The sequence below is a fragment of the Herpailurus yagouaroundi genome, unplaced genomic scaffold (assembly GCF_014898765.1).
Source record: "Herpailurus yagouaroundi ecotype Mexico unplaced genomic scaffold, PumYag 210, whole genome shotgun sequence".
NCBI lineage: Eukaryota > Metazoa > Chordata > Mammalia > Carnivora > Felidae > Herpailurus > Herpailurus yagouaroundi.
In genome coordinates, this window is record NW_024412441.1 from 18,998,713 (window position 1) to 19,019,518 (window position 20,806).

Genomic DNA, 20,806 nt, shown 5'->3' on the forward strand with positions numbered 1-20,806 from the left:
AAAATAAAATAAAATAAAATAAAATAAAATAAAATAAAATAAAATAAAATAAAGATAAAACTTTAGTCACTACTGTTTCACTCACAATACCCATTTTCCAATTCTTAAATGGAATGTTTATCTAGATCATAATATCATAAAATGAGGACTGACAGCTCTCTAGCACTTAGTAATAACTCTGAGAGAAAAAAGACTCTGGGCAAGTATAAATTGAGAATACAGCCACATGGGGGGCACCTGGGTGATTCATTCAGTTGAGTGTGCAACTCTTGATTTTGGCTCAGGGTCATGAAATTGAGCCCTGTATTGGGCTCCACACTGAGTGTGGAGCCTGCTTAAAATTCTCTCTCTCTCTCTCTCTCTCTCTCTCTCTCTCTCTCTCCCTGCCTTGCTCCTCCACTTGTACTCTCTCTCTCTCAAAAAAAAAAAAAAAATACATCCACATTATGGGAAATAAGCATATTTTTAAAACTGCAATATGAAAATATTTTTTTAATGTTTATTTTCATTTTTGAGAGAGAGAGAGTGCGCGTGCGCATGAGCAGGGAAGGGGCAGAAAGAGACAAAGACAGAATCAGAAGCAGACTCCAGGCTCTGAGCTGTCAGCACAGAGCCCAATGGGGGTCTCAAACTCACAAACCACAAGATCATGACCTGAGCCAAAGTTGGAAGCTTAACTGACTGGGCCACCCAGGAGCCCCTAAAAACTGTAATATAAGATTCAAGTCATATAAATTTTTTCAAAAGCTCAAGATAATACCCCTCCTTTTTACTGTTTCAGAGACATGTCTTAAATAAGTGCACTGCAGAGAAGTTTTTGCTATTGTGTGAAACTGACAGAACTGACAAAGAAATTTTTCTGCTTTTATAAGTACACAGCACAAAAAAATTGTTCCTGGAATAAGTTGTTTGGCCACAATTTTCCCTTTCTTCCTTCTTCACTCCCTCTATTTCTCACTCATTTTTCAGACAACCTTCTATCCATCCACCTACCCATCCATCTGCCCATCCATTCCATTTTTTTAGTATATTCTGTGTTCCAGTCAATGCACCTAGATGCATATCCAATGATAAGCAAAATAGTCTTTGCTCTCATGACATTCCAGACTATGGGAGAGCCATGCATCAATCAAATAATCACAGAAATGACTATAAAAATACATATTAAGCAAATACTTCTAGAGAAAAAAGCTGTATGACAAAGGAAATTGACCTAAACTAAGAGGATCAGAGAAGTCAGGAAAAGGTTCCCTGATAAATGACACATGAACTGAGATCTGAATGGTGAATAGATATACAATGTATGTTGGGGAAGGGAGTTTTTCGAATTGGAGGAATGCTAAGTACAAAGGCCCTAAAGGGAGCATGTGGAAGGAGGGGAAATGACATGCTCCAACAACAGAGAGAAGACTAGTATGACTGGAACTCAGAAGCCACAGAGAAGAGTGATAGGAGATGCAGCTGAAAAGGTATAAAAAAAACTCACAAGTCAGCCTGATAAGCTGGGTTAAAATTTAGGTTTTTACCCAATGAAATATTTTTTTTCTTTTTTAAATTTTATTTAACACAAAGCTACAGTGTCATAATGGTTTCAGGAGTAGAATTTGGTGATTCATCACTTACATATAACAGCCAGTGCTCATCCCAACAAGTGTCCTCCTTAATACCCATCTCGCATTTAGCCCATCTCCACACCCAACACCCCTCCATGAACCCTCAGTTTTTTCTCTATATTTAAGAGTCTCTTATGGTTTGCCTCCCTCTTGGTTTTTATCTATTTTTCCTTCCCTTCCCCTATGTCCATCTGTTCTGTTTCTTAAATTCCACATATGACTAAAATCATATGATATTTGTCTTTCTCTAATTTCACTTAGCATAATACATTCTAGGTCCATCCACATTGTTGCAAATGGCAATATTTCATTCTTTTTGATCACCAGGTAATGTTCTATTGCATATCTTTATCCATTCATCAGTCAATGGACATTTGAGCTCTTTCCAAAATATGGCTATTGTTGATAGTGCTGCTATAAACACTGGGGTGTATTTTCCCCTTTGAATAAGCATTTTTGTATCCTTTAGATAAATACCTAGTAGTGTGATTGCTGAGTCATAGGGTAGCTCTACTTTTAATTTTTTGAGGAACCTCCATACTGTTTTCCAGAGTGGCTGCACCAGTTTGCATTCCTATCAGCACTGCAAAGGGTTCCACTTTCTCTGCATCCTCACCAACATCTGTTGTTGCCTGAGTTGTTAATGTTAGCCATTCTGACAGGTGTGAAGTGGTATCTCATTTTTTATTTGTATTTCCCTTCTGATGAGTGATGCTGAGCATCTTTTCATGTGTTGGTTGGCCATCTGGATATCTTCTTCGGAAAAGAATTTGCTCATGTCTTTTGCCCATTTCTTCACTGGACTATTTGTTTTTTTGGGTGTTGAGTTTGGTATGTTCTTTATAGATTTTGGATACTAACCCTTTAGCCAATATGTCATTTGCAAATATCTTCTCCCATTCTGTTGGTTGTCTTTTAGTTTTGTTGACTGTTTTCTTCACTGTGCAGAACATTTTTATCTTGATGAGATCCCAATAGTTCATTTTGGCTTTTGTTTCCCTTGCCTCTGGATACATGTCTAGTAAGAAGTTGCTGCAGCCAAGGTCAAAGAGGTTGTTGCCTGTTTTCTCCTCTAGGATTTTGATGGTTTCCTGTCTTACATTTAGGTCTTTCATCCATTTTGAGTCTATTTTTGTGAATGGTGTAAGAAAGTGGTCTTCTGCATGTCACTGACCAGTTTTCCCAACACCATTTGCTAAAGAGATTGTTTTTTTCCCATTGGATATTCTTTCCTGCTTTGTTATAGAGTAGCTGGCCATACATTTGTGGGTCCATTTCTGGGTTCTCTATTCTGTTCCATCCATTGATCTATGTGTCTCTTTTTGTGCCAGCACCAGCTTTGTAATACAGCTTGAAGTCTGGAATTATGAGGCCTCCAGCTTTGTTTTTCCTTTTCAATATTACTTTGGCTATTCAGGGTCTTTTCTGGGTCCATACGAATTTTAGAATTGTTTGTTCTAGCTCTGTGAAGAATGCTGGTATAATTTTGATAGGGATGGCATTGAATGTGTAGATTGCTTTGGGTAGTAATGACATTTTAACAATATTTGTTCTTCCAATCCATAAGCATGGAATGTTTTTCCATTTCTTTGTGTCTTCTTCAATTTCTTTTGCAAGTGTTCTATAGTTTTCAGCATACAGATCTTTTTACCTATTTGGTTATGTTCATTCGTCGGTATTTTATGGTTTTGGTGCAATTATAAATGGGATTTTTTCCTTGATTTCTCTTTCTACTGCTTCATTATTGATTTTTGAAATACAACTGATTTCTGTACATTGATTTTATATACTGTGGTTTTGCTGAATTCATGTATCAGTTCTAGCAGTTTTTTGGTAGAGTCTTTTAGGTTTTCCATGTAGAGTATCATGTCATCTGCAAAGAGTCAAAGTTTGACTTCTTCCTTGACAATTTGAATGCCTTTTACTTCTTATTGTTGCCTAATTGCTGAGGCTAGGACTTCCAACACTATGTTGAACAACAGGGGTGAGAGTGGACATCCCTGCCATGTTCCTAACATGATTAGGGGGAAAGCTCTCAGATTTTCCCCATTGAAGATATTAGCTTTGGGTCTTTCCTACATGGCCTTTATGAAAAGAGAGAGGTGATATGACTAGCTTTATGTTTTAGAAAGATAACACTGAACATTTCAGGTTCTAGTAAGACAGTTGATTCAGCTAAGAGGAAAATAGTTTTGGTTTTTTTTTGTATAAAATAGAAAAAAATATTTTCACAATTCATAGCTGAGCTTGCAGGAAAGAAACAGTCTCATATACCAAAGACAAAAACAAAAAACTAACAAACAAACAAAACAAACAAACAAACAAACAAAAACAAAGACAGAGCATGAAGCAAACAATAAGGCCTGAAACTAAGAGTTGGGGGTAGGGAGACCCAGTGACAGTAAAAGGCTTGCTTCAAAATTCAAGCAAGACAGGGAATAAGAAGTAGGACTAATGGATAGTTGCCTCTGGGACCTCTACATAATCTGGAATCTTTGAAAGGAGACTCCAGAGGAAAAATCCACTCAATCTCACAGAGATATAAGCAAAAGTTTATCTTCTTCTACCCTCTGGATAGGGAAAAATGTCTTCTGTAAGAAAACTTAGGTCTGACTTTACTCAGTTTTGTAGTTTGACTTCACACTATCCATTCCCAATTCTCAACTCTAACATGAAATTTGTCCCACACCAATGATAACACAGAGTCCCTTTGTAGAAGAAAACTCATCTCCCTGGCCATGTAAGATTCTTTAGAGGGGGGAAATTCCTGCTTCAAAAGAGCCTAAAAACTCAGGGGGATCCCATCCACCATCAGTGAGAGTCAGAGGAACATAACTAACACACACCAGGATCAGACTTCTAGGACTTCAAGCTATTGAACAAAATATTGGAGAAGGCATAAAAATATGCTCAAAAGTTTTAAAGATATTAAATAAAAAATTGAAAAGAATGAGATGTAGGGGAAAAAAAAACCATGAAAATCTGAAGACGAACCAAATAGAACTTCTGGGAAGAAGGTAAAAGTAGTAAAGAAAATGAAAAACAATGAATGTATCAAAAAACAGGTACAGCTAAAGAGGAATGAATATACTAAAAGCACAGAGCACAGTACAGAGAGATAAACATATGGAAACTATGATAAGAAGGATTAATAAAAATTTGGACTAGGAGATCCAACAAGCATATTATAAAAGTTGAGGGAAACAGTAGAGCAAATTTAAAGGCAGTAATGTTCAAATAAATAACATCTGAGAAATTTTCCAGAACTATTAAAAGGCATGAATACTCTGAAAAACTGCAAACCAAAGCCTCCCTCAAACAATACATACACATGATAGTCAAACTAAAAAGAGAAAAAGAAGATCTTAAAAGAAAAAAATGACAAAAGGTAGACTTAGAAAGAAGATCAATTAGAATGAGAACAGACTTCTCATTACTTTTAAAGTTATCAAAAGAAAATAACTGTCAACCTAGAATTCTATACTCAGCTAAACTAATACAGAAGAATAAGGGTAAAGTGAATCCATTTTAGGCAAAGATTGAGAAAATTAACTCACAAGTCAAAGAAAGGTAGTAGTTTCAAGAAAGGAAATTAAACTTCAAAGGAAGAAATAGAACACAAAAAGCAATGTTGAAAAATTCTTTAAACATATAAGTGAATATAAATAAGCATTGACTGAAAGAATAAGAACAAGAGTAGTGATTTATTTATTTATTTTTGCATGAAAGTAGTGATTTATTTTTAAGGCTATAAAAAATCAATGTGGATCTAAAATAGTACACAACCTTATGAAAGATTGGTGTGTGGGGGGGGGTGGGAGAGAATAAGAAAGGACACTCACTAGTAAGCAGGATGTTGTGCTCCATATTCAAATATTCCTAGGACAACATACTGTTTAGAAGAAGGGCTGGAAATACTAACAATAGATTTTGTTAAATATGCATATTACAAATTTAACTACTAAAAGAATAGAGAATATATAACTTCTGAACCAATAAATAGTGGGGGTAGAAAGTGCATAAAGAAAACAAACATATATAAGATAAAAGGAAGGAAAGAATTAACATAAAAGAATCATGACAAGTAGAAAGTACAAAATACAAAATAAATTAGAAATGATAAATATAAATGTGCCAGTAATTCAAACAAAAACAAATGGATTAAACTTATCAGTTAATAGAAAGATCCTCTCAGACTGAATTTTTTAAATTAGGCTATATGATGTTTATTAGAGACAGATGAAAAGGACTAAGAAAAGATATATAATACTTCTGATTCCAGCCTTCATAGAATAACCGAGACTGAATGTATCTCCTACTGTTAACAACTGGAAAACTAGGAAGGAAGGAAGGAAGGAAGGAAGGAAGGAAGGAAGGAAGGAAGGCAGGCTTCCAAATATAGGACAACAGGCAGCACAGGGCTGTGATCTCTGAGAGAAGGAAAACAAACAAGATGAGCCCTACAATCATTCTAGCTTTCTATCAGGAGACAATTTTCCAGTCTTCAGTTCAGGGAAAGAAATTTCAATCAAAGCACTGTTGATATGCTGATATGAGGAGACAGAAATAAGCATGTGAAATGTGTGGGGTATAATTTCAGAAATGAAGTGTCTACACACACACAAAGACATCCAGAAATTTCCCCAGGAGTTTCCTTGAGTCTGATACTGAATACTCAGCCATGAATATATAGAGTCAAACTCTAGAAGGTTGGGAAAGAACCCCCAGAGAGCTCTAAAGTAAACAAAACCACAGCTGATACACAGCTGGGAAAATGTGTTTGAACCTGCTGAAATGAAGAGTCCTTAATGAACACCCTGGTTGGGCACTTAATAGAGAACACAGAAGGGTCACACCACAGTGGTAGGGTTATACTAGTCTTAGAGAAAAAGCTAATTTAAACCTGCCCCATCAAAGCTTAAAGATAATCTCGAAAGTATCGGTTGATCTGCAAGCAATTTAACATCCTGCCAGGAAAAATATAACACTCTTAAAAGGAAAGTGACAAAGTCTAACATTCAACAAAGTAAAATTCACAATGTCCAGCACCCAATTTAAAAAATACCAGACACGTGAAGTTGCAGAAATGTAACCTACAGCAGGATACAAATCAGTCAATGTAAATAGATTAAAAATTGACAAAGGTCATGGTATTAACAAGGGCTTTAAAACAGCTATCATCCATGATACAAGAGATAGTAATATGGTCTGAATTAACCCAATGTCACAAACAACTAGACAAATGGACAAAATATAGGAAGAAAAACTTGTTTACACACAATGGATAGGTAACAGAGAACTATGATCTCTAAGGGAAAGAAAACAAACAAGGTGAACCTATCGTTGCCATAGCATCTTACTTAGGTGCAAATTCTGGATGATGAAGGAAAAGGAACCAAAACACAGTCTAATTATATCAATGAGTTTGAAAGATAAATATCAGAATTCAGGAAAGCCAAGGTGTCTAGAATTTGTGGAGCAGATCACCAGAGAAAAGGGAGCTATGCAGAGATGGAGTTCCAGAAATCTGCACATACATGAGTGAAACTCATGAATGAAGCCAGGAAAAGAACTTCCTAGAAAAGAACAATTATCAGGAAAACTGTGAGCTAGGCAATTCCCACATCTGATATAGGGCCAGAATGCATTCAAAATCTCATCATCGAGAGTGGAGACACTTTGATGTCACTGACTATACAAGGCATTCAACAGAAAAGTAGGAACTCAATAGAGAACCCACGAAGGTCACATCTTAGTAGAGGGTAAAGCTTATCCCTATTCTAGAGCTATCCTAAGGAGTTTATAAATAATCCTCAAAAAAATAAAGTGAATGTCAAGTAACTTAGTTTGGCAAGATAAATCCAATACTTTCAAAATCCAGTTCTCAACAATGTAAAATTAACAACATCCAGAATACAATCATAACTCACTAAGTGGGGCCAGAAGTAGGAAGATGAGATCCATAATCAAGAGAAAAGTCAGTCCACACAGAATCAAATGTGTCAGACATAATGAAATTAGCAAACAAGGACACTGAAACAAATACTATAAATGCACTAAAGAGGCATTTAAGGACTTAAAGGGAAAAAAAGGAGAAGAAAAGTAAAATACATTCAAAAGAACCAAATGGACTACCTGAAGATGAAAATATAATCTCTGAAATAAAAACTTCACTGAATGGAATTAACAGCATATCAGATACGTCAGAAGATCACTAAATGTGAAGACACAAAAAATGGCAACTATACAAAGTGAGGCAAAAAGATAAGAAGATAGGGGGAAAATGTATAGATTATTAATGATCTGTTGAGCAATATCAAGTATCTAATGTACTTTCAATTCAAGTTCCAGGAAAATATGAGAAAGAGTAAGAAACAAAAAATATCTTAAGAAATAACGGTCAAATATTTTCTAAATTCAATGAAACTTATAATGAAATATTATAAACATAAGGAAAACAACATTAATTTCAACTGTGGAACATTCTATTGCTGAAAGCCAGGGGTAAAGAGAAAAAAAAATTTAACCAGCTGAACTTGACTTCAGATTTCTGTCTAGAAACTACACAAGGCAGAATATAAGGAAAAAGAAAAGAGCGAGAGGCAAACCAAGAAATAGACTTTTACCTATAGAGAACAAACTGATAGTTACAAGAAGGAAGTTCAGTGGGGATAGGTAACAGGGATTAAGGAGTTCACCTGTGATGAGCACCAGGTGTTGTACAGAATTGTTGAATCACTTTATTGTACACCTTAAACTAATATTACACTGTATGTTAACCTACTGGAATTTAAATTAAAACTTTAAGAAAAAAGAAACAACTTTGCCAAAATGCTCAAAAAAACAAACCACAACAGCAAAAAACAATTCCTACCAACTTATAATTCTCTACTCAGCAAATACATTCTTCAGAAATGAAGGTGAAATAAACACTTTTTAACACAAATAAGACCTGAGTTGATGCCAACAGAACTGCAAGAAATGTTTAAAAGAAATTCTTCTAGCAAAAAGAAAACAAGAGTCAATGAAGACTTGGATCCACTCAAAGGAATGAAGAGAAAAAAAAAAGTAAATATGTGGATGAATAAAAAAGCCTTTCATTCACCTCACATTTTAATTTATTTAAAGTGAAATGATGAGTTTAAAGTGAAAATAATAATAATGCACTATGGGGAACACAATATATGAAGAAGTAAAATGTAAGAACATTAGGATAAATGATAGGACATAGGAAATGAAAGTGTACTATGAAGTAATATATTATTTGAAGGTAGACTATGACAATTAAGAGACGCATGGTATATACTGTAGAAAAAGAAGTTAAAAAAAAGATGTATGGCTTATATGACCATAATTAAGATAGAATATAATATTTAAAACTCACTATAAAAGAAGGCAGGCAAGGTGGCACAGGCACAAAGCATCCTGGAACACTCCAGGCCCACACCTGCATTGGCTCCAGCAACCTGCCAAGGTGCCCCACCCGTGGAATGCCCCAATTTGCACCCATATCAACTTCAGCCATCATACCATAATGCCTTCTATATAGAAAGACACCTCCCCCCCTGCCCCGACTTGTACCCATTTCAGCATTTCAGCTTCAGCTGTCCTGCTAGAGTGCCCTCCGTACAAGGAGTCCCAGGACCACTTAAGCTTCCACTCACTTCAGCTTCAACTGTCCAACCAAGATGCCCTCTGTGCAGAGAATCCCAGGACTGCCCAAAACCATGCTCACTTTAGCTCCAGTCATCCCACCAGGGCAGCCCCAGCACTGAGTGTCCCAGATCCCCCAGCCCATCCAGCCACAGCTTGAGCCAGCCAGTGAAATTCACCAGACACACCCAGCCTACAAAGGGAAAGATTATACACAAGAAAGTTACTTCAAGTTTAGGAAAAGTAGTTGTTTTGCCTAATTCATAGAAATAAACATAGAAAGTCAAGGAAAATTAAGACAGAGGAAATATGCTCCAAATAAAAGAAAACATACAAAGCCTTAGAAAAAAACTAAATGAAGTGGAAATATCCAACCTACCTGACAAAAATATCAAAGTAATGATAATAAACATGCTCATTACACTGGAGGGAAGACTGGATGAACTCAGAACATCAGCAAAGAGATAGAAAATATTTAAAAAGAACCAATTAGAGTTGAAAAATATAATTACCAAAATGAAAAAATACACTAGATGGAATCAACAATAGATTAGAAGACAGAGAAGAATGAATCAGCAATGTGGAAAACAGGGTAATAGAAAGTACCCAAGCTAAACAACAAAAAGAAAAAGGAATTTTAAAAATGAGCATAGGTTAAAGGATCTCTTAGTCAACATCCAGTGAAAAAATATTCCCCTTAGAGGGGTTCCAAAGGGAGAAGAGGGAGAAAAGGATAGAAAGCTTATTGGAAGAAGTAATATCTAAAAACTTCCCTAACCTTGGGAAGGAAACAGACATCCAGGTTCAGGAAACACAGAAAGTTCCAAATGAGATGAACCCAAAGAGTTCCACATCATGACTTAGTTAAAATGTCAAAGATTAAAGATAAAGAGAGACTTTTATTTATTTTTATTTATTTGAAAGAAAGAGAGTGCATGCAAGAGCAGGGGAGGGGAGGAGAGAGAGAGAAGGAAAGAGAGAGAAAGAAAGAAAGAGAGAGAAATAGAGAAAGAAAATATCTTAAGCAGGCTCCATGCTCAGCATGGTGCCCAACATAGAGCTCAATCCCACAACCCTGGGATCATGACCTGAACCAAAATGAAGATTCAGACACTCAACCAACTGAGCCACTCAGGCACCCTAAAGAGAATTTTAAAAACAGTAACAGAGAAGAAACTAGTTACATACAAGGCAAACCCCATAAAGCTACCAGCTGATTTTCAGCAGAAACTTTGCAGGCCAGAAGAGAGTGGCATGGTATATTCAAAGTCCTGAAAAGAAAAAAACCTACAACCAAGAATACTCTACTCAGCAAGGTTATCATTCAGAATTGAAGGAGAGATAAAGAATTTACTCTACTCAGCAAGGTTATCATTCAGAATTGAAGGAGAAATAAAGAATTTCTGAAACAAATGAAAGTTAAAGTAGTTCACCACCACTAAACCAGCCTTACAAGAAATGATAAAGGGACTTAATTTAAGTAGAAAATCCCATAATTACAAGAAAATTATAAAAGGAAAAATTTCATGAGTAAAAGAAAATATACAGTAAAAGTAGTAGTCACTTACAAAGCTAGTATGAAAGTTAAAAGGGAAAAGTAGTAAAATCAATTATATCTAAAAAAGGTAGTCAGTGAAACTCACAAAATAAAAATATGTAAAACATGACAACATATTCATAAAATATGAATATGAAGGGAAGGAGGGAATAAAAATAAAGTTCTTTTAGAATGCATTAGAAGTTAAGTGACCATCAACTTAATATAGACTGCTACATACTTATGATGTTATATGTGAACCTCATGGAAACCACAAACCAAAAACCTATAATAGATACACAAAAAAAACAAAGAAAAGGAAAGTCAAGCATAACACCAATCACAAGGAAAGAGAGCAAGAGAAGAAACAGACAAGAACTACAAAACGACAATAAAACAATTAACGAATAAGTATATACCTATCAATAATTACTTTAAATCTAAATGGTCTGAATGCTCCAATGAAAAGACATAGGGTGATGGCATGGATAAATAAACAAGACCTATCTACAGGATGCCTGTAAGATACTCAGTCCAAACCTAAAACACACATACAGACTGAAAGTGAAGGGATGGAAAAATAATATTCCATGAAAATGGAAGTGGAAAAAAAAAGCCAGGGTAGCCTTATTTATATCAGACAAAATAGACTTTAAAACAAGGACTGTAATAAGAGACAAAGAAGTATATTATATAATGATTAAGGAATCAATCCAACAAGAGGATATAACGGTCATAAATATCTATCCACCAAACATTGGAACACCTAAATACATAAAGCAAATATTAACAGATATACAGATAGTGATTGACAGTAATACGATAATAGGAAGGAACTTGAACACCCCACTTATAGCAATGGATAGATCATCAAGAGAGAAAATCAATAGGGAAGCAGGGTCTTTGAATGACATATTAGACCAGATGAACTCAACAGTTATACATAGAACATTCCATCCAAAAACAAGAGAATACACATTCAAATGCACATGGAACATTCTCAAGGACAGATCATATGTTAGGCTATGAAAAAAAAATTCTCAATGAATTTGAGAAGACTGAAAACATATCAAGTATCTTTTCTGGCTACAATGGTAAGAAACCAGAAGTAACTACAAGAAAAAAAAAAAAACTAAATTAAAAAAACCCCAACCGAACAAAAACACAAACCCACAAAAAATGTGAGTGCTAAACAACATTCCACTAAATAACAAATGAGTCAACAACAACAACAACAAAAAGTCAAAGAGATTTTAAAACACCTCAAGACAAATGAAAGTGAAAGCACAACAGTTCAAAATCTTCAGGACACAGGAAAATTAGTTTTAAGAGGAAAATTTACAGTAATGCAGGCCTACCTCAAGAAACAAGAATAATTTCATATAAACAACCTAACCTTTGATCTATAGGAACTAGGAAAAGAACAAAGCCCAAAGTTACTAGAAGGAAGGAAATAATAAAGATCAAAACAGAAATGAATGAAATAGAAACTAAAAAACAATAAAAAGATCAATAAAACTAAGAGCTGGTATTTTGAAAAGCGTTTAGTCCGACTCTTCAAGAAAAAAAGGAGACCCAAGTAAATAACAAGACATGAAAGAGAGAAGTAACAACTGACACCACAGAAATACAAGGGATAATAAGTCTGTTATAAAATACTACATGTGTCAACAAATTGCACAAATTAGAAGAAATGTATAAATTCTTAGAAATATATAATTTCCAAAACTGAATCAGAAAGAAGTAGAAAATCTGAACAGAACTACTATTAACAAAACTGAATTGGTAATCAGAACACTCCAACAAAAAAAGTCCATGACCAATGGCTTCACAGGTGAATTCTACTGAACAATTAAAGAACAGTTAATACCTATTGTCATCAAACTATTTCAAAAAGTAGAAGAGGAAGGTAAGCTTCCAAATGCATTTTACAAAGCCAGCATTACTCTCATATGAAACCCAAAGACACTACAAAAGTAAATAAATAAGTAAAACTAAGGGCCAATATCCTGATAAATACAGATACAAAAATCTCCAACAAAATATTACCAAAACACATTCAACAATACGTTAAAGGCTCCTTCACAACAATCAATTATGACGTACTCTGGGGACACCAGGATGGTTCAATATTCATAAATCAATCAATGTGACACACCACATTAAAAAAATGAAAGAGAAAAACCATGTGATCATCTCAATAGATGTAGAAAAAGCATTTGACAAAATTCAACATCCATTCATGATAAAACTCCCAATAAAGTGGGTCTACAGGTAACAAACCTCAACATAATAAAACTATATATGACAAACCCATAGCTAATATCATACTCAATGGTGAACAATTGAGAGCTTTTTCTCTAAGATAGGAAATAAGAAAAGATGTCCACTCTCACTACTTTTATTCAATACAGTATTGGAAATCCTAGCTATTGCAATCAGATAAGGAAAAGAAATAAAAGGTTACCAAGTTGGTAAGGAAGAAGTAAAACTTTCACTATTTACAGAAGACATGATACTATACATACTGAAAACCCCCGGACTTCAAGCTGTATTGAAAAGCTATAATCATAAAGACAGTATGGTACTGTCACAAAAACAGACACTCAGATCAATGGAACATAATAGAGAACCCAGAAATAGACCCACAGACATATGGCCAACTAATTTTTGACAAAGCAGGAAAGAACATCTAATGGAATAAAGACAGTCTCTTCAGCAAGTGATGTTGGGAAAACTGGACAGCGACATGCAGAACAATGAACCTAGACCACCTTCTTACACCATACACAAAAATAAACTTAAAATGGATGAAAGACCTAAATGTAAGACAGGAAGCCATCAAAATCCTCAAGGAGAAAGCAGGAAAAACCTCTTTGACCTTAGCCACAGCAACTTCTTACCCAATATGTCTCTGGAGGCAAAGTAAACAAAAGCAAAAATGAACTACTGGAACCTCATCAAAATAAAAAGCTTCTGCACAGCGAAGGAAACATTCAGCAAAACTAAAAGGCCACCGATGGAATGGGAGAAGATATTTGCAAATGACATATCAGATAAAGGGTTAGTATCCAAAATCTATAAAGAACTTATGAAACGCAATGCCCCAAAAACAAATAATCCAGTGAAGAAATGGGCAAAAGACATGAACAAACACTTCTCCAAAGAAGACATCCAGATGGCCAACAAACACATGAAAAAATGCTCAATATCACTCATTACCAGGGAAACACAAATCAAAACCACAATGAGATACCGCCTCACACCAGTCAGAATGGCTAACATTAACAACTCAGGCAACAACAGATGTTGGGAGGATGTGGAGAAAGAGAATCTCTTTTGCACTGCTAGTGGTAATGCAAGCTGGTGCAGCCACTCTGGAAAACAGTATGGAGGTTCCTCAAAAAATTAAAAATAGAACTATCCTACGACCCAGCAATTGCACTACTAGGTATTTATCCAAGGGATACAGGTGTACTGTTTCGAAGGGACACATGTACCCCAATGTTTATAGCAGCACCAATCAACAATAGCCAAAGTATGGAAAGAGCCCAAATGTCCATCAATGGATAAACGGATAAAGAAGATGTGGTATATATATACAAAAGAGCATTACTCGGTAATCAAAAAGGAAGAAATCTTGCCATTTGCAACTACGTGGATGGAATTAGAGGGTATTATGCTAAGTGAAATTAGCCAGTCAGAGAAAGACAAATATCATATGACTTCACTCATATGAGGACTTTAACAGACAAAACAGATGAACATAAGGGAAGGGAAACAAAAATAATATAAAAACAAGGAGAGGGACAAAACATTAGAGACCCATAAATATGGAGAACAAACTGAGGGTTATTGGCGGGGTTGTGGGAGGGGGGATGGGCTAAATGGGTAAGGGGGCACTAAGGAATCTACTCCTGAAATCACTGCTGTACTATATGCTACCTAATTTGGATGTAAAGTAAAAAAATAGAAAAAAGAAATAAAAGGGGAAAAAATGACAATTAAATGTTTTGTTTTCCAAAAGATATATATACATATATACGTATATATGTATAATATATATATATACACATATATATATATATATATATATATATATATATATATATATATCTGATAAGGGGTTAATATCCCAAATATATAAAGAACTTATACAACTCAACAACAACAATAACAAAACCCACAAATAAACCAATTAAAAAATGGGCAGAATCTGAATAGAACTTTTTCCAAAAAAGACATATTGATGGCCAACAGACATGAAAATATGCACGTCACTAAGCATCAGGGAAATACAAATCAAAACCATAAAGATATCACCTCACACCTGTCAGAATGGCTAAAATAAAAAAAAACATAAAACAATAAAACAACAGGGGTGCCTGGGTGGCTCAGTCGGTAAGCATCCGACTTCAGCCTAGGTCATGATCTCACCATTCCGAGTTCAAGCCCTGCAGCGGGCTCTGTTCTGACAGCTCAGAGCCTAGAGCCTGTTTCAGATTCTGTGTCTCCCTCTCTCTCTCTGTCCCTTCCCCACTCACACTCTGTCTCTCTCAAAAATAAACATTAAAAAATAAAAAATAAAAAAACAATAAAACAAGTGTTACTGAGGATGTGACGAAAAAGGAACCTTCATGCACTGTTGGTAGGAATTTAAATTGGTACAGCCACTGTGGGAAACAGTATGAAGTTTCTTCAAAAAAATTAAAAATAGAAATGCCAAATGATCTAGTAATTCAACTATTTGGTATTTACCCAAAGAAAAGAAAAACACTAATTTGGAAATACATATGCACCCTTACGTTTAGTATAGCATTATTCACAATAGACAAGATATGGAAGCAATCCACAAATTCATCAATAGATGAATGGATAAAGATGATATGGTAGATAAATACAGTGGAATATTACCCAGCCATGAGAAGGAATACAATCTTGACATTTGCAACATGGATGGACCTAAAGGGTATTATGCTAAGTGGAATAAGTCAGACAGAAAAAGACAAATACCATATGATGTCACTTACATGTAGAACCTACAAAACATAGCAAATGAACAAACAAGACTTAAACAGCCCCATAAATACCAAAACAAACTGGCGGTTGTCATGACAGAGGAGGAGATGGAGGGCTAGGCAAAATGGGATCTGGGAGGCATAAGTTTCTAGTTATGGAATGAACAAGTCATGGGTTTAAAAGTTATAGCACAAGGAATATAGTCAATGGTATTGTAGTAGCATTGGATGGTGACAGATAGTAGCTACACTTGTGGTAAGCATAGCATAACATACAGGTTGTCAAAACACTATGTTGTACACTCGAAACTAATGTAGCATTGTGTGTCAACTATAGTTCAACTTTTTTTAATGGAGGAAAAAATTAAAAATAGAACTACCATATAATCCAGAAATACCACTTCTGAATATATATCCAAAGGAAATGAAAACACTAACTCAAAAAGATATCTGTACCCCCATGTTTATTGCAATATTATTTACAATAGCTAAGACATAGTCTTATCACAACAAGTTGTGATATACATATAGGGAACCCTCATGCACTGTTGGTAGGAATGTAAATTGGTACAGCCACTATAGAAAACAGTTGGAGGTTCCTCAAGAAATTAGAACTACCATACAATCCAGCAATCCCACTTCTGCGTATATATCTGAAGGAAATAAAATCACTATCTTGAAGAGATATCTGTACTTTCATGTTCACTGCAGCATTACTCACAATAGTGCAGATATAGAAATGCCTTAAGTGTCTGTGGGAAGATAAAGAAAGAAGGAAAATGTGGTACACATACATACATATACACACACGCACACCCACACACAGAAATATTATTCAACCACTTAAAAAATGAGAAAATGGGGCACCTGGGTGGCTTGGTTTGTTGAGTAGCCAACTCTTGATTTCGGCTCAGGTCGTGATCTCATGGTTTGTGGGTTCAAGCCCTGTGTCAGGCTTTGCACTCATTGGATGCAGCCTGCTTGCGATCTTCTGTCTCCCTCTTTCTGGCCCTCCCCGACTCACACACACATTCTCTCTCTCAAAAATAAATAAATGTTTAAAAAAATGAGAAAACCCTATCATTTGCAACAACATGGATAGACCTTGAAAGAATTATGCTAAGTGAACTAAGTCAGACATATAACGACAAATACTGTGTGATCTCACTTATGTATGGAACATAAAAACAAACAAACTCACAAAAAAATTAGACTTACAGTTACCAGAAACAGAGGTTAGGGGGAAGGGAAATAGAAGGAAGGTGGTTAAAAGGTATAAACTTCTAGTTATAAGATAAATAAGTACAAGGGATATAATGTACAACATGATGACTATAGGTAATTCTGATACATAGAAAAGCTGTTAAGAGAGTAAATCCTATGAGTTCTGATCACAAAGAGATTTTTTTCTTTTTTCTTTTTATTGTATCTATATGAGAAGATGGATGTTAGCTAAACCTATTGTGGTAATCATTTCACATGTATATCAAACCACCATGCCTTAAACTTATACAGCAATGTATGTCAATTTTTTTTCTCAAAATGTGGGGGAAAAAAGAAGGCAGAAAAATAATAAAAAAGAAACAAAAAATGGGACAAATAGAAAATAACAACATGGTAAACTTACACACAACTATGTTAATGATTACATTAATGTAAATGGTCTAAACACTACAACTAAAAGACAGCTATTGTAAGATTGGCTACAAAAAGCAAGATCCAACCATATGCTGTTTAAAGAAATATGTTTTAAACATAAAAACCTAGAAAAATTAGAAACAAAAGCATGGAAAGAGATATGCCATTCAAAAAATAATCTTAAGAAGGCTGAAGTGGTTATATTAATATTTCATAAACTATACTACAGGATAGGAAACATTATAATGGGTAAAGGGATGAATTCATTAAGAAGTAATAATAACCCTGGGGCACCTGAGTGGCTCAGTCAGTTAAGCATCCAACTTCACCTCAGGTCATGATCTCATGGTTCATGAGTTTGAGTCCCGCATCAGGCTCTCTGCTGACAGCTCAGAGTCTAGAGCCTGCTTCGGATTCTGTGTCTCCTTCTCTCTCTCCGCCCCTCCCTGCTCATACTCTGTGTCTTTCTCTCTCTCTCAAAAATTAAAAAAAAAAAAAATATATATATATATATATATGAAGTAATAATAACCCTAAATCTATATATATCAAAAACATACCTTCAAATACATGAACTAACATGATATAAATAAAAGAAGAAATACAAATGCACAAATACAGTTGGAGATGTCAATACTCTTCTCTAAATAAGTGGTAGAACAAGTAAATAGAGATTCAGTAGGACAAGAATTGAAAAACTTGACCCAATTGACAGTTATAGAACATTTCATCCTAAAGAAAAGAATGCACTTTCCTTTTAAGTGTACATGGAACATCCAGTAAGATGATTACATTGTACATAACAAAGCCTCAATTAATACAAAAGACTGAAAAATCAATAACTGGAAAGATATTTACTTAATCTCCAAATATTGAAAATTAAATGGTACAAAATAACCTAAGAGTAATTAGAAAATTATATTCACATAAAATAAAATTAAAACATATCAACTGTATAAGGTAAAGATTCCACTTCTGGCATGGCAGTGTGGCAGAATCACTCCCTAGAGAAATTAGTGAAAATTATAAAAAACCAACTTTACCTTGTCTTTAAATAGGTTCTGGAAAGGGTCCTAAGGACATATGGTATATGAAGTAACATTTTCAAGAAAACTAACTAAAACTAGGAACAGTGAAAGTCTGCGGCATCTGAACTATGACCTATTCCCTCCTTACTCCCAGCTAAGCATAAAGGGAAATCCACTACAGATGGGATGCATCCAAGAACAGTGCTTCCTCTCCCCTCAGTACCCGGTCAGGAACTAAACTATCTTTCCAGGAGAGACAGGATATCAGCTTTTCTCATCCCATCTCAAGCTATTTGTTTAAAAGGCTAAGTTCCTGGAAAGTATTTCTAGGAAATGGGGGCTCCCTTCTTATGCCCATTCTTTGCACACAGGCTCGCAGTTCTATCTTATTTGTGGCTTAGTAAGAATAAGAGTACTATGCCTCTGATTCTCCTTGACACAGGTTTTTCATAAATAGGGGGTTCCATACTTGCAGATGCATGACAATAAGACCAGGGGCTACAGCCACACTTTCCACCATCCCTACCAAGTGCCTAGATCCTAAAGTAGGCATGCCACTCAAAGAGAAGTGCACCACTGTCTTCATACAAGCTTGAGAGCCATGGCTCAGAGACTGTGCCCGTGAAGAGAGGGAGGCCATAAAACAGGAAGTTCCTAAGTTCTTCCAAAGGGACTTCCTTCATTTGTTTTTAAAACTTTTTTTAAGTTTATTTATTCATTTTGAGAGGAGAGAGTGAGCAGGGGAGGGGCAGAGAGAGAGGGAGTCAGAGAGAACCCCAAGATGCAGGGCCCAAACTCACGAACCCTAAAGTCATGACCTGAGCTGAAATCAAGAGTTGGATGCTTAACTGACTGAGCCACCCACGTGCCCTGGGATTTCCTTCATTTTTAATAGACTGTGGGGAAGTTCAAGCCCAGGACAGTCTCAAGAATGAAGGGTCTGGTGAAAAGATTTGGAGGGTATGGCGAAAAGAAATTCAGAACAGTGGTAAACTCTTTATAGATATAAAATAAACCATAGGTCAGCTACTTTACCAGAGAGAATCAAGGAACGAGGCTGCTAAGAAGAGCATTCTCAGGTCAGAAAAACTCAAATACTGAACTAAAAACCTATCCCTATAATGGAACCCAAATTTACTTGAATCAGTATGTGAATCAATTTATGCTTGAGGGCGCTGTTGAAAACAATAAAACAAACAGCCAAGAATTTATGGAGCTTAACAGCTGAATGTAGTCTGGAAGCAAGATAATCAAAAAGGACTCACCAAAACCATAGTCATTCCAGGGTAACTGTGAACATACCCAAGGCTGCCCCTTTTGAGAAACATCAGAGGCTTCATATTGCAAGGAGAAGGGGAGGAACAGACTTCACTAAAATAATCTAACAAGTCACTAAAGATATAAACAAATAGCATTTTGGTTTCTGTTCCAGCATGCAAAGAGCTTGGAAATCATGACTCCCAACCTCACAAGATGAAACAAAGCTGAAAATCTGACAATAAAAACTCTTCTTTGATCAATCAAAGAATTAAGAACATAGAACAAACCACTACTCCCCCAAATGCAGATAAAGGTAAGTACAGAGAATCACAGCTTACCAGGAACAGAAAGTGACACTGAAGCTAGCCACATGCAGTAACTGACTATTTGTTGGGAGAGTGAGCATAGACTAGCTTGAGAGATAAAACCTCCTGGGGTCCCAGCTTTAGGGAAGCCCCCACATTTTCATTATTTTCATCTCTAAGAACCCAACAAATTTTCAGAGAAAAACCCTCACATGCTTTTGGCAAAGTGAGGAGAAAAGTAGCCATTTTGAAATCATCCTAGAGCATCCTGTTCTCCTTGACAAAGGTCTGCCCTCAAGGGAGATGATTTCTTCAGAGCATAACCATGATTTGAACAGAGCCTAATCAATGTGGAGGAATGGAATACCTAACTCAGATACTCTTCAGCTTTCCCATATCACCTAAGAAAAATAAAAAGGATGGGGCACCTGGGTTAAGTGTCTGACTTTAGCTCAGGTCATGATCTCATAGTTTGTGAGTTCAAGCCCCACATAGGGTTCTATGCTGACAGCTCAGAGCCTGGAGCCTGCTTCGGATTCTGTGTCTCCCTCTCTCTCTGCCCTTCCCCAGCTCGTACTCTGATTCTCTCTCAAAAATAAATAAACATTTAAAAAAAGAAGAAAAAAAGGCTGAGAAATACTTGTGAAGGTCACATCCCAGAGACACAAGCCCACTGAAAGACTATGATCTAATCATAGGAGTATAGAATACTTCTCCTCCACCCACAACTTACTACCACATCGACAAGCCTCCT

General features: G+C 35.7%; 1 protein-coding gene across 7 annotated transcripts in view; it reads right to left on the reverse strand.

Annotated features, from left to right (window-relative positions):
• The window catches only part of TSGA10 (testis specific 10), a 160,882-nt gene that overhangs the window by 30,143 nt on the left and 109,933 nt on the right, over nt 1–20,806 (reverse strand). The gene's annotated exons all lie outside the window — the stretch shown is intronic.